Here is an 18594-nt window from a genome sequence, read left to right as displayed (position 1 = left end):
TAACAAGCCTCAGTTCACTGATGAGACAACTGTAACGCTCAAATTGTTGCGTCAGTGATTCACCTTTAACATGACAAAATGTTTCATACTGTTGGTTCAAGATTTCCCTATTGTTTTCTATGACTTCTTCGGTACCCCCAAACTGTTCCTTAAGCGCGTCCCATAACTCTTTGGCACTGTTACAATGTAACAGTCCAGAATATATTTCATTGGGCAGCGCTGATGCTATGATACTAAACGCTTTAGCATCTAGTTCAAATTTTTGATAATCTATTTCGGTATAATTTTCAACTGGTTTTGGAACTTGTTTTTTTAGCATCTTCAGCGCTTGGCACTGTAGGAACATGGGGACCAAAGACGACAGACCTCCAACAATCTGTGCTTTGTTGAGTGAGGATGTGACCCATCCTCCTCTGCCAGATGTTGTACTCATTTCTTTTTAGCATAGGTGGTTTAAAAAGCGAGCCGATGTTGTTTTATCATCCCGAGATTGTGACGTCATTCTTGTTGTTTTACAGATACTGAGAAATCAACTTTAATGGTGATTAATCCTTACTCTGTTTTTCGACGACGAACAAACGATCAGGGTATCAACTGTTTTGAGCTGAACTATTTACGTCAAAATGATTGTTAAATCAAATTTGACTGTTCTAGCTCTGATACCAATTGTTGGATCTGAGTTTGATTTTGATTGTATTTTGTGTTTGAAATTAAGATGAAAATGGATGAGTGTGCAGCGGAATTATAATGAAAACAAACTTTGCATACAATCAAACGAGAGTAATACTTTGATCAAACACCTTCACACAATGAACCGAAAGATTGAATTTATTTCAACAACGATTACAATGATTGATGAATGAATGCAAACTCCCCCTCAGCCAGAGCTCAGTTGTTTGTTCGTGCAAAGAAGACGAATGATGCAAAGAGCTAATAGAACAGTACAAAGTACTGAACTATTTATAGGCACTTGCAAACTACTGAGCATCTTAGCTGACGTCACCATGAAAGTGTCATCTAACCTCCTAACAAACTCTAACCTCTGATCTATATAGACACTGCTTGTGTTAACTACTGCTAATACATTCTATTACAAAACAGACTTTAGAACAGCTGCTGCAACCTTCTACTGCTGTGAACCCAGCCGCACTTGTCCGGATCAGCAGTGCTTGACTCAAGGCAGTAGATTGAATCAGCAGGACTTTAGTGTTCCATCAGATCTTTTATATGAGCAGCAGTTGTAGGTCAGCACTTTGCAAGATCAGCAGATAGGAGGTCATCAGTTGTTGTAATCACTTTCAAGGGGAGAGATTTGTATGTAAACATCTGCTTATTTTGGATCCAATGCTCTGATCCAGTTTTGGCTTTAATTATCTATTCCTCTGATAGGGTTTAATCCCAACAAATATGAACTTCCGTTGTGTTGTAACAAGACCATAATATCTTCCTTCACAGCTTGTTGTAGTAGACTTAACATCATTTTCTCATTCTTATATTTTTTCTTGTCATCAGGACTCATATCTTTGATCGCAACTTCCTCTTCATCATCACTTAATGGTCTCACATACTTCGTTTCAACACACTCCCAAGCGTCTAGGTAGTTAGCGTGTACCCAGTTCTCGAAACGACCTTCCCAACCTTTGTATTCTTCTATGTTCATGAGTTTGGGTGGTTTTTGCATTGTTCCCGTTTCGTTTTCAAGCATTGTGTTTTGTGCAATAGTGATCGGGGTAACCGGAGTAGCGCATGCGTTGTAAAGTTCCTCGTCCATTTTTCAAATTTTAACAATTTACACAACTGTCCTTATAAGCGAAATCAAGACTTTGTATGACCTTATAAGCGAAATTAGGTGTTCACAAAAGCGAAATTACTCAGAATTGCACCCTTGGAGCGAAATCAATATGTTCAAATGAGCGAAATCACTGATATTGTGTCACAAGAGCGAAATCTGATGGTAATTACGAGCGAAATCAAAAATTTGTGCAGCTATGAGCGAAATCAAGTTGTTCCAATAAGCGAAATCAGTCAGTGTACGTATAAGCGAAATCAAGTCCGAAGCTGATTTGGTCCATTTTTAGTTCGAATTTAGATCTCAATCTTTCAGGGATTAGTCTATGTCCAATTCTCTACAGTCTGTGAAAATTTGAGCGAATTTTGACCGGTAAATCTCTCTGAAATGATGAAAGAAGGTGTAGAAGTAAGAAATCTCGATGAATTCCAGCTATTCTCTCCAGAACTCCTCCTCCTGAAGCTCTGATACCACTTGTAGGATCGTGTTTCGACACGAACGAGTCGGTCAGAGGAGTTTTGATCAGATACAGGTGCGGAAAAAAAGTATCTGACTTAGAAACAACTAGCAAATCACTTTTAACACCTTTCTGTATTGATATCTGACAGATTACATCCAAATTTACACCGGCAGCACCTTGGTATGGTATACAAGACAATGTTACTGATTTCGCTTATGAGACCCTATATATAGGACTTGAGATTTCGCTCCAATGTACATGCCACATGAGCGAAACCTCTACATGTCCATATCAGCGAAACCATCTATATCCCTATAAGCGAAATCATCATCCTAATTACATACATTCTCCAGTTTTCTCGTAAAACATGCCCTAATCTAACATTCTAAGACTAAGACTGGATACAAGACGAAGTCGACAGATGTAGTGCTCCAACAAATATATCCACACGTTCTTGTTATTTTTCAACATTTTCTTGTTGCTTAGCAACGTCTTCTACTTCTACACATTCTTCCTCGTCTTCTACTTCCACACGTTCTTGTTGTTGTTCTTGTTCTTGTTCTACTTCTAATTCTACTTCAACGTCTTCTTCTTGATTTTCAACATTAACTGTAGGTGGATTAGGCTCCAAAAAATTTTGCATAGCACCGGCTTGAGACTTCACCAATTCATTCGCTCGTTTCCTTTTTTGAAGTTTTTGCCATCCGGAAGCTTGTTTAGGAGCCATTAACGCCTAAAAAACTGACAACACTTAATCAATACTACAATATCTGATATGGGTTCTGATGTTCAACATAATAACATTTGATGTTCAACATCAACAATTAAACAAACAGCTCTATAAATATGAATATGATGATGATAGGTTCTGATGTTCAAAAATCTAAATCAAATATATCAAAGTTCGATCAGATTATCTGAATCAGAATCAAAGTTTCAATTATATATCAAAAAGTTCAATCAGAATAAGAGACAATATAATATACGATCAGAAATTCAAAGTTTCAATATATCAAAGCTTATCAGAAATTCAGAATCAAAGTTTCAATATATCAAAATTCGATCAGAAATTCAAAGTTTCAATCGGAAATTCAAAGGTTCAATCATCAATTCACCTGATATTCAGAAATTCAGAGCAATCCAAATCGTCGTTCAGTTTCCTGAATTGTTGTTCAAATCGCCGTCTCCAAATCGTCGTTTAGTTTCAATCGGAAATTCACCTGATCTTCAACGTGTTTCACACTGAACCGCCAATCTCCAAATCGTCGTTCAAGTTTCCTGCTGCTGTTCGTCCGTCTAGTTTCCTGCTGCATATTTCCTTTTTTTAAATCATATTAGTATTGGATTGGGCCCAATAAACCTATTGTTAAGTTGGGTAAATTATAAAAAAAAATACAAATCTTTTGATAATGGTCCTCTACATTGGATTTGTTACGTGTGTACATTTTTTTAAATAACATGTATATATATATATATATATATATATATCAAATTTAAAAAAAAATCTCTTGCCCCTTGAATAACGGGCCTTGTGCGGAAGTCCTCCCCACACACCTAAAGAGCTGCCCATGGTTTAGGTTTTATTCTTGCGTGTGATCTGCATGATTATAAATTTGGGTTCTCACTAAGGGGTAACGATTAATTAGGGTGGATACCAATTGTTGAAATAGAGTCTTGTTTGTAAACAAATATTGATTAAACACAATAAGATTCACAAACTGGATGTCATCATCAATGATTGTTTTTCATTAATCATCAAGGATTCAATGTTTTACAACCCGATTGACTCTACAGACTCCCCCTCAGCTGATCACGTAAACAAATCAGTTCGTACAAAAGAAAATGTGATGTGTGTGATACATAAATCGCTAACAGGTGTGATATATATATACTAAGTACGAAAACTCTGTTCAGTGATTTGCTGACATCACCCTGATAGTGACATCTAACATTCCTAACAGAATAGATTCCACCGATGTTATAAACATCTGTGCAAGTCCTAACATCTGATCTAGGCTAATCTACACAACCCATAAGATAAATACTGTTACATTGAGAAATCATTATTAAGCTATCATCTGTTGAAGTTGTCCAAACATCCCTTTGGCCATACCGATGTTTGGTCTTCTTAATCAGACCTTTGGCTAGATCAGGGCTTTGGTATTCAACAATCTCCAGCTTCAATAGATATTGGTACTCTTGAACATCGGTTCCAAGTGTTGATCAAATGTTTATGATGCTCTTGAACAGATGTTCTAAATAGTTGTTCAAGATTTACTATCTTTGGGGGGGGGGGAGACTGGTTCAATCTTTTGCTTTCTTGATCGGTGTATCATTCTTTGGCTTTTAGATATCATCTATTCTAATGTATGTCCAACAATCTCCCCTAAAACAGATGATGCACAAACAGAAGTTTTTTGGATCAACTTTTATTCCTCTTCTTAAACATTATCTTGATTTATGCTTTGAATTGCTTTTCAAATCTTTTAGATAATGAGTCATCAACATCCCGTTCGAGTTGAAGATTCAGTAAATCCTGCAAATCTTCAATTTTTAAGCTCATCACATTGTTCATTGAAGTCTTTTACTCTTCCCCATTTGCCCTGACAATTGTCAATTCGTGGCTGGCTTTGTCTGAGGACCACTTTTGAATTTTAAAGGCAGCATGGGTTACTAGGAGCGATTTTTTTTTGGAAGAGGTGTGGGAAATTGCATTCCCATGATTTGACCTATCAGATCTGCTGGATTGGTATCAGGATGTTCATACATTATCATATTTTGACCCCTTCCTTAAAGATGTCATCTTCAAATCTTTTCACATCTTCTGTAGACATATCCTTCTATCTTTTGAGATGGCTTCTTACCAAAGACGAGGCATGACTTGAACATGGAAGTTCAAATATGAAAGCCTTAAAACTGACAGGTAAGTCTTCATAATCTGTCTTTTTGGGAATTGAGCGATCTTTGGCTCTTAAAGCTTCTAGCTTTTTGTAAGTTGCCCCGATTGTTGACTCATTCCACTTAACCATAGATTGCATATAACCATAGTTGGCAGCAACCAACTCTTCCTTCATCCTTCTAAGTTTAATTGCCTTTAAGCCAACTAGTTTTCTTCCTGCAGCCCAGTTGGGAAGAGTGGGCTTGATATCCGGATTGAGCTTTAGCATCTCAAATCTGGCTATTTCTCCGGAAGGGTCTCTACAGACCATCAAGTGAATTGAGCTCTTGAGGCTCTATAAGGTTTGTTTTTCACGATAAAGTCCAGATAATCTTCCCTTAACTCCTTTTTCATGTTTGGGTTGCTAAATGGTCCTTGAGAAGCCCTCTAATTAAAATTTTTGGAAAAATCTTCTAGCTTGTTCACTTTGGTGAATTCTGCAGAAAAGATTTGTTGTGCCTCCTTATCACTTTTTCCTTGTTTTTTTGTTAGAGCAAAATGTCTAATGCCTACTTCTTAGTCTTAATATAATGTGTAGGGCAGCAAATCAGGGTTTTATAAGGTTTTGTAATGTTTTGTTTTGCTTAGAATTCTCATACACGCGTATGAGCACATACGCGCATGTGAGTGTGCACATCCGTGTGTATGGGCACAAGCGTGTGTCTATATATAGCATGGCTCATATGCATGAGATAGTTTTGATCATTCTTGTGCTTTGTGTAAACATAAAGATTTGTGGTTCATTCAATGAAACTTTAAGTTAAAGATACAAGTGTGTTAATCGATTGTATTTTGGATTCCGCACTTGATTGATTAGATATCGGATTTTCAAGCTTTTATAGATTCGGACATTTCTACATCAAGAACTACGATCCTACAAGTTGTATCAGAGCTATGGGAGGCTAATATCTACTTTTTACACACTTGTGGATTGAAGCTTGTGCTTAAAATCGACTTTTGGACCCATTTGCTACATTTTTCATTGATTTCATGGTGCAAAACACTTGATTTTTCTTCTATCATTCTACTATCATCATTAATCAATCCTCCAAGAGATTATGCCAAAATTCTGTCAAAATCATTGAAAACATGTTCATACGTTCGGAGATCATTTCATGCACATGTGCTCTCACACGAGGTCGAGAGCTCATACGTTTTGATTGGAGCGGTTGAGAGTTCATACGCTTGTTTTAAGCACGGTTGAGCCTACATACGCACGGTTGTGGTCATCCGTTTGAAGCACATCTGCTTTGTGACAACTGGCACTTTCTGGTAATTTCCGTACAATTAAACAGTCATTTGTATTTTGCAACTATGTGTTTTAAACGTCAATACTGCATGCTTACATCTTATACATTTAGAAATCTCATAGAATACATTTTAATGATGCATATTATTCATTTTATTTTTGACAACTCGAAACAGTTTAAGTGGCGCACTGAAACAACTATTATACTTACCGGTTAGATTAATTGTGTCACTAGAGTTCCGGTACTCAGCTAAACGATAGATTTAGGACCTAGATGTAGGTCCGGTATCAAAAAGATATCAAATCAAAGTGGGGAAATGAGGATATTTATTAACACCTTCCAGAAAATAAACTACCTTTAAAAGTGTCTGATTCGTATCATAAATAACAATTGTGCGCAAAATTCAGCATTTTGCAACTAGCGCAATGTCCAAAAATGATGTTAAACATCATAATTCGCTTGAAAGACCTTGAAAATATCATGTTGTTACATTAACACTTCATATCATACAAACTTCACAACTTAATCTTTTAACGAACCGACAACGAAACAAATATCAACACTAACTAGACACCCAATATGAACTAGTTATTATTGTTTTGAAGTTATAAAGCTAGCATGGATTATGAAATATCTTATTACACTTAAAACACTTAAACCCAACCAACATCTAAATTAAACCCCAACTTACATCTTAATCCCTAAACTATCAAACAACAACAACTAACCCCCCACCCCCATCACCCTAGCCGTCCCCAAGGGGGACCCACCCCCTACTCTTGTTGACTTGGTCGTTGTGAGTCAAAGATGCCATTTTTGTGACTAATGGAAATTAGATTAGATAAGATAGTATAACTGAAATCCTTGGACTAAGAACCTTATCACTTTCATTCATAAAATTCAAACAACATATTCTCCCTCTCTTCCTCTCACTCACAGCCACCATCATCATCATATCACCTCCATTCTTCAACCCATTTCAGCCACTTCAAGCATAACCAAAGGTGTATCAAGGCATTCTAAGGAAGGTTCAAGCACTAGAAGCTCAAGGACCACCTCTTGGAGCTTTTATCCACCACTTTCATCTTCTTTTCATCATCTTGTTCAAAAGCTTTCTTCCCTAGCCCCTAGTGCTAGTTGTAAGTCTCCTAACACTTGATTTAAGCTACACATTATATGTTGTTTATAATATATAAGAAGATTTATCTTGAAGCTCATCATAAAACACTTGGTAAACATTAAAGAACACTAAAAATATAACTTGTTTACTTGGTTGTTTGAGATAATTATGTGTCGAATCTTGTAAGGTGGTTATTATGGACTAAGTGATCTTGTAATTATGTTAAAAGCATAGACCTAACATAAAAATGTTAGATCTAGCAAGATCCACCAAGTTGATGTTATGAACTTGAAAGTGGTATAAAAATGATTTTTAGAAGATATAACCAGTAAATATATGAAAAGATCTTGCTAGCAAATTTTATTCTTGAAAAAGTGTGTTTACAAAGTTAACATGAACTTATTGAAAAGGGAACATGAAGAAAGTTATGGATTTAAAGGTCTCATGTTATTTACAAGTTCATACTTACTTGTTGTAAATTTTAGTATAAAAAGTCTTGTTAAATTTTTGGATTATTTGTTAGGTTTTGAAAATAAAAACACATGTTTTTAACATGGGAAAAATACTTGTTATAAAGGGAACTATGGCAAAATTCTTGTCAAATTCTTACACCTAGAAAACAAATATATATATATATATATATATATATATATATATATATATATATATATATATATATATATATATATATATATATATATGTTTTACAAGATCTTACTGGTAAATGTTTAAAAATATTATACATAACTTTTCCCAAATTTTATACAAAATATATGTTAAGAAAAATAGAGTTTTCTTAAAGATTAAATCATATATATATATATATATATATATATATATATAGGGAGGGGCTCATGCGAGAACCACCCTTATTGTGAGAACCTTGAGAACCAATGTGAACACAACCTAAAATAGCTAAAAAAACCTAAAAAAACCTAATCCCCACCCCCCCCCCCGCCCCCCAAAAAAAAACCTAAACCCCCACCCCCCCCCCCCAAAAAAAAACCTAACCCCCCCCCCCAAGCTAAAAAAAACCTAAAAAAAACCTAAAAAAACCCAACCCCCACCCCCCCCCCAAAACCTAAACCCCCTCCCCCACCCCCCAAAAACCTAAACCACCCCCCCACCCCCACCCAAGCTAAAATGCTAAAAACTAAACCCCCAAAAAACCTAAAAAAATCTAAAAAAAATCTAAAAAAAAAATCTAAAAAATTCAAAAAAAAATCTAAAATTTTTTTTTGATTTTTTTAATATTTTTTAGGTTAAAATCGCTACTTTTCGAAGCAAAAAAATTTTTTATTTTTTTTTTTAAAAATAATTTTTTTTTTGCTTCGGAAAGTAGCGATTTTAACCTAAAAAATATTAAAAAAATCAAAAAAAAAATTTTGTGTGATTTTTAGCTATTTTTAGGCATTTTTTGTGTGTTCACATTGGTTCTCGCGGTTCTCATAATAAGAGGTGGTTCTCGCATTATCTTCTCCCTATATATATATATATATATATATATATATATATATATATATATATATATATATATATATGTATATATAGGGTTAGATTCTTTTCAGAACCTTACTCTTTATAAGAACTTGCAGAACCAATATGAACCACACATTTTTTTCATCTTAAAAACTAAAATCAAAAATAAAAAAGGGTATAAATGGTAATATATAAATTTGTTTCTCTTTCCTATTAATTAACTAATTAATTTACCCTCTTTTTTTCTAACTTATCCCCTAAAATTTACACAATTACAAATATATTAAGATTTTAATTAATCATCTACAGGTCCCTCATTTCTTCAAAGTGATTAAAGAGCAAAATCGATCAAGTGTTGTATGTGTACTATACTTTATATCTAGCAATCAATTTACTCAAAGATGTAAGTCTATATACATATAGGTAAAATTCATCCATAATTGTAAAAATGGTATAACCAGATCTAAACTAAGAGAATCAATATCAACAACACCAGAAATAGTGATAAAACGGTGACATAAAACTTTTATTATTTACCAACCCAGAAAAACACCCAACCATCCTTGATCTTACAAAATGTAAGATCTAAGAACAATACAAGTAACAATAGATCAACTGATGATAAATCAGTTGATCATATGAAACGATACAACCAAACCAGATGAAGATCCACAGGATCTAACAATACAGCAAACAACTAAAACAAGATCAACAGCAGATCTTCAACATGCTCCAGATCTTCAACACGAATCCAGAGAGATGAGCGAACAGGAAAGTGAGATGTGAGAGAGTGAACAAAATGATCTGGAAACCCTAGATCAACAACCAGCCTTTTATATAAAATATCTAGCAATGTTGCACATAAGCCCCTGAAAACTTCCACATACACCCCTGAACAATATACAATATACAATCTTGGAACAAAATCAGTTGCAACAACTTTTGAGCCCAACAACTGACATAGCCTGTTATACCAACAGGCCCAAAACACTAACGAGCCCAACAACACATCACTGAGCCCAATAATCTTAAATATAAACTGTATGAATTAACTAAAGGAAATAATAAATGTAAACTTGTTACATTTTAACATCCCCCCTTCATTCATACAACTTAACCAGCAAACAAGTCCAACATCCCCAACTTACCACACAAACTATCATGCTGCAAACTGTTTAACCCTTTGGTAAACAGGTCAGCCAACTGATCTTCAGACGTAACCTTTTCAGGAGCAATAACACCATTTGCAATTTTTTCTCTCAAAAAATGCAAATCAATCTCAAAATGTTTTGTCCGTTCATGAAACACTGGGTTAAAAGCAATAGAAATGGCAGATTGACTATCACAAAATAACTTAACTCTTTTAACACATTTAAAATCCATATCACTTCACAAGATGCAGAACACATAGCCCTATATTCTGCTTCTGCAGTTGACCTAGCAACAACACTTTGCTTTTTCGATTTCCAAGATATAAGGGAACTACCTAAGAAAATCCCATAACCAGTAACAGACTTCCGAGTGGCCAAACACTTGGCCCAGTCAGAGTCAACAAACCCCTTTAGAACAAAGTCATTTTCCCGTTTAAACAAAACTCCTTTACCTGGAGACATCTTCAAGTACTTTAATAGTCTAAGTGCTATTTGCAAATGACATTCCTGTGGAGAATGCATAAATTGACTAAGAAATTGAACGGCATAACTTATATCCGGTCTGGTTATGGACAGATATATAAGTTTACCAATCAATTTCTGAAAATTCGTGACATCTTTTACAACACTTTGATTTTGACTCAATTTATTAGCAATAATGTGACTTTGTTCTATAGGTGTGTTAACCGGTTTAACACCAAGATATCCAAATTCACTAAGTAACTCAAGACAATATTTACGCTGATTCAAACATATGCCATCATCAACATACATCACCTCAATACCTAGAAAATACTTTAACACGCCTAAATCATTGATTTGAAAACTGTCACTTAATTGCTTTTTAATTTTAACAATCTCAACATCAGAATTACCAGTGACAATTATGTCATCAACATATACTAAAAGCACAACAAACACAGACTTAACAGACAGAATGTACATAGAATGATCACACAAAATCTGCACAAAACCCATTTTAAACAAGGTTTCATTCAATTTTTCATTCCATTTCCGAGGGGCTTGTTTCAGCCCATACAAAGATTTAACCAACTTGCAAACCCTAGTTTCATTTTCAGGAAAATATCCAGGAGGTAACTTCATATACACATCTTCTGTAATGGATCCATAGAGAAATGCATTATTAATGTCTAATTGATATATTTGCCAACTATTCTTAACAGCCATACTTAACACACATCTAATGGTGACCATTTTTACCACAGGAGAGAAAGTTTCTCCAAAATCAATCCCTTCACGTTGACTCTAACCTTTGGCCACTAATCTGGCCTTAAACCTCTCAACCTCACCATTAGATTTGTATTTAATTTTGTAAATCCACTTGCAACCTATGGCTTTTCTATCCTTTGGCAAATCTACCAAAACCCAAGTACCATTTCTATATAATGCCTCCATTTCCTTATTCATTGCATCTACCCACCTAGGATCTTTTATTGCATCAGTAAAACATGCAGGTTCACAAGTTTTATTCAAGTTTGAAACAAAGCACAAATTATCACACGACAAACTAGAATAATTCACAGATTTTTCTATACCATACTTCACTTTGCCCTCTACAACATACTCATCAAATCTTTTAGGCAAATTAACATTTCTAGAAGAACGTCTAATATACGGTGTGCCCTCAGATTGGACAGTGTCACCATGAGATCCTGAAGCGTCCTCTGCCCTACCACTATTACCTACACCACTACTGCCAGCCTGTTCTGTTTGTTGTCCAGGCTCAACACCAGAAACAGGGGCTGATGTAGAGGGCGATAGTGGTTGCTGATCATCACTTACAGGATCGTGTGCACCACTTATACCCTCTTCATCATTGGGCATATTAGGAACTTCAGATGTTATAATATCAAAAAAATTTAAATGATTCAGATTTAAATCGAAAACCTTTTCTTGATTATCAATTGTTTTAAGTTTGAAAGGGTATATATTTTCATAGAATTTAACATCTCTAGAAAAATAAATTTTCTTATTGTCTAAACTCCACACTTTATACCCCTTTTTTATGTTAGAATAACCAAGAAAAACACACTTGTCTGCATGAAATGCAAACTTATCAGGTTCATTTAAAACAGTGCTGAAACACAAACATCCAAAGTTCCTCAAATGTGACAAGGAGGGTTTAAAACCAAACATAACCTCAAAAGGACTCTTACTATTCAACACAGAGGAGGGTAACCTGTTAATCAGGTATACAGCAGTTAGAATACAGTCTGGCCAAAACCTTAAAGGAACACCACTCTGAAACATCAATGCCCTAGCTGTGTTTAAAAGATGCCTATGTTTCCTTTCCACCACACCATTCTGCTGTGGTGTATAGGAACATGAGGTTTGATGTAAAATTCCCTTATCTTTACAAAACACATTTATGTTATTATTCACAAATTCAGTCCAATTATCACTTCGGGACACTTTAATTCTTTTCATAAACTGAGTTAAGATCAATTCATAAAACCCTTTTAAGTTCTCAAAAACTTCATTTTTACTTGCCATAAAATAACACCATACAGACCTTGAAAAATCATCAACAATAGTCAAAAAATACTTAAAACCTTCATAACTTGTGACTTTGTATGGACCCCACAAGTCCAGATGTACTAAGTCACCTACTAATTTGGTTTTATGCTCACTTAAAGGAAATGGGACCCTAACTTGCTTAGCCCTATGACAAATATCACAAGGACTATGATCACTTGATTTTAATTTAAGATGTTGTTTTAACACAACCAAGACTTGATCAGAGGGATGCCCTAATCTAGAATGCCAAGTAACAGATTTCACAGAACTATTGAAACAAGCATGAGAAAAATTACCATTACTTCCTACAACATACAGCCCACTATCTTGCCTACCACTCATCAGGATTTTCTTTGACTTGGAATCCTGAAGTAAACAACTCTCCTCATTAAACACAACAGATACACAATTATCCTTAGCTAACTTGTAAACAGACAACAAATTCACACAATAGTCTGGAACATAAAACACATCTTGTAAAATAACATCTTCAGTTAGCTTAAGGTTACCAATTTTCAACACTTTAACTTTGGTTCCATTAGGATGACTAACAGTAATGTTGAACTCAGATACATCAATACCATTTATCAAACATTTATCAGAATTAACCATATGTTGACTCGCCCCTGAGTCAACAATCCATTCATGACTATTGATAAACACATTTGAACTTAAACAACTCACAAAATTAGACACATTAAAGCACTCACCTCCTACATTAGGATTCTGCGAATCAGACCCAGAACTCTCACCAACAAGACTTAACAACTTGGTAATCTGCTCAGAAGTAAATGGTAATCCAGACATAGAAGAAACAGCAGATTTACCAACAGAAGCATTAGATTTATTATTATGATTATTATTAACACTAATGGAATTAACTCTATTAGAAGAGTTACTATTAGTATTATTATTATTTCTTCTTCTAAACCCTGATGGATAACCAATGATTTCAAAACACCTGTCAACAGTATGACCTAACATATTACAGTGAGTACATTTTAGATTAGGGTTAGGTCCTCTTGTTGGTCTTTTCTTATTGTCAAAACTTTGGCTAGCCTTAGAGACAAATGAAACATTCTGATTTTTAGTTCCACTACTAGAAAGCCTGTGTGACTCTTCTCTAGATACAATAGAGAATGCCACTTTGACTGAGGGAAATGGTTCTCTTGTCAAAATATTAGTTCTCACAGGCTGATACACATCATCAAGCCCCATAAGAAACTGCATCAATTTTACAAGAGTTGAAAAATCATTGTAATCCTTAGCAGCTTGACAAGAACATGAAGGCAGTTGAAGCATAGCATCAAACTGCTTCCACATTGTTGTCAACCTGTTATAATATTCAGCAACAGTGCTACCATTTTGTGAAATACAATTTATTCTTTTATACAGATCATAGACAACAGAACCATCAACCTTATCAAAAGATTCTTTTAAATCAGTCCAAACTTCAGAAGCTAGTTTAGAAAAAACTTGACCAAGAAATAACCAAGTAAGCACAACAGAATTGCATCTATCCCATTGGGCTGCCAAAATTTCATCATCCTTAGATTTTTCAATCTTACCATTTATAAACCCATACTTGTTCTTAGCTTCTAAAGCCAACTTCATGGCACTAGACCACACAGCATAATTCTCAGTTCCCTTGAGTTTAATACTAACAATAGTTAAACTACTGGAATCACTAGGATGTAAGTACAACGGATCTCCTATATCCAATTTACTAATCAAAGTCTGAGAGGTACTAGGAGCAGTATCCCCCATAATGACAACAACAATAAGACACCAAATAAGCAACCAGACAACAACAGGCAATCAAAACAGAAAACACCAACAAAGAAAGACAATCAACACTAAGGCGAAGCTGAGTCAGGGACCAGATTCCAGGTTCATCACTCAAAGGTGCCTGGACAAGCCTTTACTCAGGAGCCAACCCTAATAATAGAACAAAACTAAACAAGAATCAAACAAACAGAAAGAACAAACAAACAAATATGTGCCGGTCCTCACTACCCCGACTTCAACTTATTCAACCAACAGAAAAAAACAAGAGAAGATAGAACGATCTTACAGAGGGTGCAATCTCTTGAATATATATCAGATTCGTATTTTTCAAGAACTACAAAACCTGATATGCAGAACACCAAATGTCACACAGGTTAGTTTGCCCTAAAACCTTTAAGGGTTCTAGAGACCAACGCAGTGTGAACACCAGCAGTAAACAAGCCTTCACACAACCCAAGAAACCCTAAGATAGGGTTTCAGCTTACAGATCTAAACTATTACTCCCAAGATCAAGCCGATCTAAACCCTAGAACACCAGGGAAGAACCTAACACAAACAACAACAAGAATCAGAATCAAGCAGCGGAAATACCAGATCAGGAGCGATGAAGCTCTGATACCATGTAAAAATGGTATAACCAGATCTAAACTAAGAGAATCAATATCAACAACACCAGAAATAGTGATAAAACGGTGACATAAAACTTTTATTATTTACCAACCCAGAAAAACACCCAACCATCCTTGATCTTACAAAATGTAAGATCTAAGAACAATACAAGTAACAATAGATCAACTGATGATAAATCAGTTGATCATATGAAACGATACAACCAAACCAGATGAAGATCCACAGGATCTAACAATACAGCAAACAACTAAAACAAGATCAACAGCAGATCTTCAACATGCTCCAGATCTTCAACACGAATCCAGAGAGATGAGCGAACAGGAAAGTGAGATGTGAGAGAGTGAACAGAATGATCTGGAAACCCTAGATCAACAACCAGCCTTTTATATAAAATATCTAGCAATGTTGCACATAAGCCCCTGAAAACTTCCACATACACCCCTAAACAATATACAATATACAATCTTGGAACAAAATCAGTTGCAACAACTTTTGAGCCCAACAACTGACATAGCCTGTTATACCAACAGGCCCAAAACACTAACGAGCCCAACAACACATCACTGAGCCCAATAATCTTAAATATAAATTGTATGAATTAACTAAAGGAAATAATAAATGTAAACTTGTTACATTTTAACAATAATCCATTTTTCAAACTAAACCATTGTTTACATATATGTAAGTATGTTATTTACATATATGTAAACTTGATGCTGATTGCCTAATTTTCAAACTAATAATCCATTTACATATATGTAAATTTTTGTACGAATTATCTGATCTCCAAATTGATCATCAATATAACAAAAACAGATGAAGAAATATACTTAGCTCAAATACATAATTCAAATCTACGCTTACATATATGTAGATAGATGTTTTACACTTGTGTAAGAAAATAAATGCTAACACATGTCTCCAAATTCATCATCCATATAACAAAAAAAATGAAAAAAAATGAACTTAGCTCATACATAATTCAAATCTACACTTACACATATGTGCATAGATGGTTTACACATGTGTAGGAAAATAAATGCTTACACGTGCACATTTAAACTAGTAAAAAATTATATAGATGTTTCCAATCTACATATGCAATTTCACTCGTCTCTTTTGTTCTCCATTGATTTTCAAAGCATTTCCATAGCAAAACCTGTCATGAATACAAAATTAATTATTTGATTAATTTAAATTACTGTTATATAAAACATGCATATTCAATTGTTAACTAATAACTAAATTAGAATCTAAATACAGATTATAAATAAGTAAACTAAAAAAAAAATAAAAAACTAACTGAAATAATGACCATTTGTGTTTAATCCTATATTAGACATGTAAGTTAAGTATTTACATATCTATAAGTTAATCGTTTACACATATGTAATCCTCTATATATGTAGCTAAACTATTTACATACATGTAGCTACACGAACATCATAATTAAAAATACTAAAGAAAAATAAAATTAATTACTATACGATTTCAATCTTGGTTAACGAGAATTTAGATTAAAAAGATCAAATTGGAGGTACAATTGAATAATTTGAAAAAGAATTAAAAGGAAAGAAATACTAAAGAACTAATTATATATCAAAAAAAGTTAGCATACCAACATCATCTTAGAGACTTGTTGGCACCAAAGAATTTGTGAAAAAATAGCACATGAGACTTGTTGCCACCAAAGAATTTGTGTAAAAAGAAAAAGCAAATCAGTATAGGGTCATTGTGTGGCTGTGAGGGGTCGATTAGGTTGTGTTTTTGTAACAACCATTCAAAGAGATCCCTTTCTGAAGTTGTTGTGCAATTGAGTGGGAAAAGAAATATATGAACGATATACAAATTTTGATTTAAAGATAGATGAGATAAATTAGGAACTGATTTATTTGAATCTTCCAAAAATACCCTCTCCTCTCTATTAAAATGTCACTTAATCTTCCTTCAATTACAATAACGCCATTATTATTTTAAACCATTGATCAAATGATTTAAGGGTTATGATGAGTTCTGTAAGTTCTGAAAAATTTAAGAGTTCTGAAATGATCTTAATCCTATATATATATATATATATATATATATATATATATATATATATATATATATATAGGGCAACACATATGGATTTAGTAGTCACCCAAAAATTGTGTGCTTATGTGTATATTATGTATTAATATACATGCAGGGGTTTATAATCCACTAAATACTCAAAAGGAGTACAAATACAAAATACACTTAAAATACATCGGAAAATATTCAAGTATATATATATATTTTCTGATCAAAATTATGGACTTTGAACATTGGACAAATACATGGACAGGTTTACACACACACACATATATATATATATATATATATATATATATATATATATATATATATATATATATATATATATATATATATATATAGGGTAAGGTTCATGCGAGAACCACCTTTATTGCGAGAACCAATGTGAACACAAGCTAAAATAGCTTAAAAAACCTAAAAAAACCCTAAAAAAACCTAACCCCCACCCCCACCCCCCAAAAACCTAAACCCCCCACCCCCAAAAAAAAACCTAACCCACCCCCCCGCCCCCCCCCCCAAGCTAAATGCTAAAAACTAAAACCTAAAAAAAACCTAACCCCCCCCACCCCCCACCCCCCCCCCCCAAAAAAAACCTTAACCCCCCCCCCCAAAAAAAACCTAACCCCCCCCCCCCCAAGCTAAATGCTAAAAACTAAAACCCTCAAAAAACCTAAAAAAAACCTAACCACCCCCCCCCCCCAAAAAAAAACCTAAACCCCCCTCCCCCACCCCCCCCCCCCCCCAAAAAAAAACCTAAACCCCCCTCCCCCACCCCCCAAAAACCTAAACCCCCCCCCACCCCACCCCCAAGCTAAAATGCTAAAAACTAAACCCCCCAAAAAACCTAAAAAATCTAAAAAAAATAAAAAAAAATCTAAAATTTTTTTTTTATTTTTTTACTATTTTTATGTTCAAATCGCTACTTTTAGTAGCCAAAAAAAAAAATTTTAAAAAAAAAAATTTTTTTTTTGGATACTAAAAGTAGCGATTTTTATATAAAAAATAGAAAAAAAATAAAAAAAAAATCTTTTGGGTGTTTTTTAGATTTTTTTAGGTATTACTGTTTGTGTTCACACTGGTTCTCGCGGTTCTCGCAATAAAGGGTGGTTCCTAACGGATCTTTGTCCTATATATATATATATATATATATATATATATATATATATATATATATATATATATATATATATATATATATATATAGGGGAAGGTTAATTTGATAAGAAATTTAATTTGAGAAGAAAAAGAAGAAATGGCATATTAGTAAAATACTATTTCATTTATAACTCATATCATTAATTTTTCTCTTTTTAATTAATTAGTCAACTAATCGTTAATTATTCAACATATAGTCTACAAAACCTACACATATCAA

General features: G+C 34.1%; 1 long non-coding RNA gene across 1 annotated transcript; it reads right to left on the bottom strand.

Annotated features, from left to right (window-relative positions):
* Positions 1 to 16082: 16082 nt before the first annotated feature.
* On the bottom strand, positions 16083 to 16989 carry LOC110903988. The gene is made up of 2 exons (XR_002572298.2): positions 16762 to 16989; positions 16083 to 16302 (listed from the first exon to the last, which is right to left on the bottom strand). It is a non-coding gene; the product is annotated as an uncharacterized LOC110903988 (long non-coding RNA).
* Positions 16990 to 18594: the final 1605 nt, after the last annotated feature.

The sequence above is a fragment of the Helianthus annuus genome, chromosome 2 (genome assembly GCF_002127325.2).
Source record: "Helianthus annuus cultivar XRQ/B chromosome 2, HanXRQr2.0-SUNRISE, whole genome shotgun sequence".
Lineage (NCBI taxonomy): Eukaryota > Viridiplantae > Streptophyta > Magnoliopsida > Asterales > Asteraceae > Helianthus > Helianthus annuus.
This window is presented reverse-complemented; position numbering and strand designations above follow the sequence as displayed.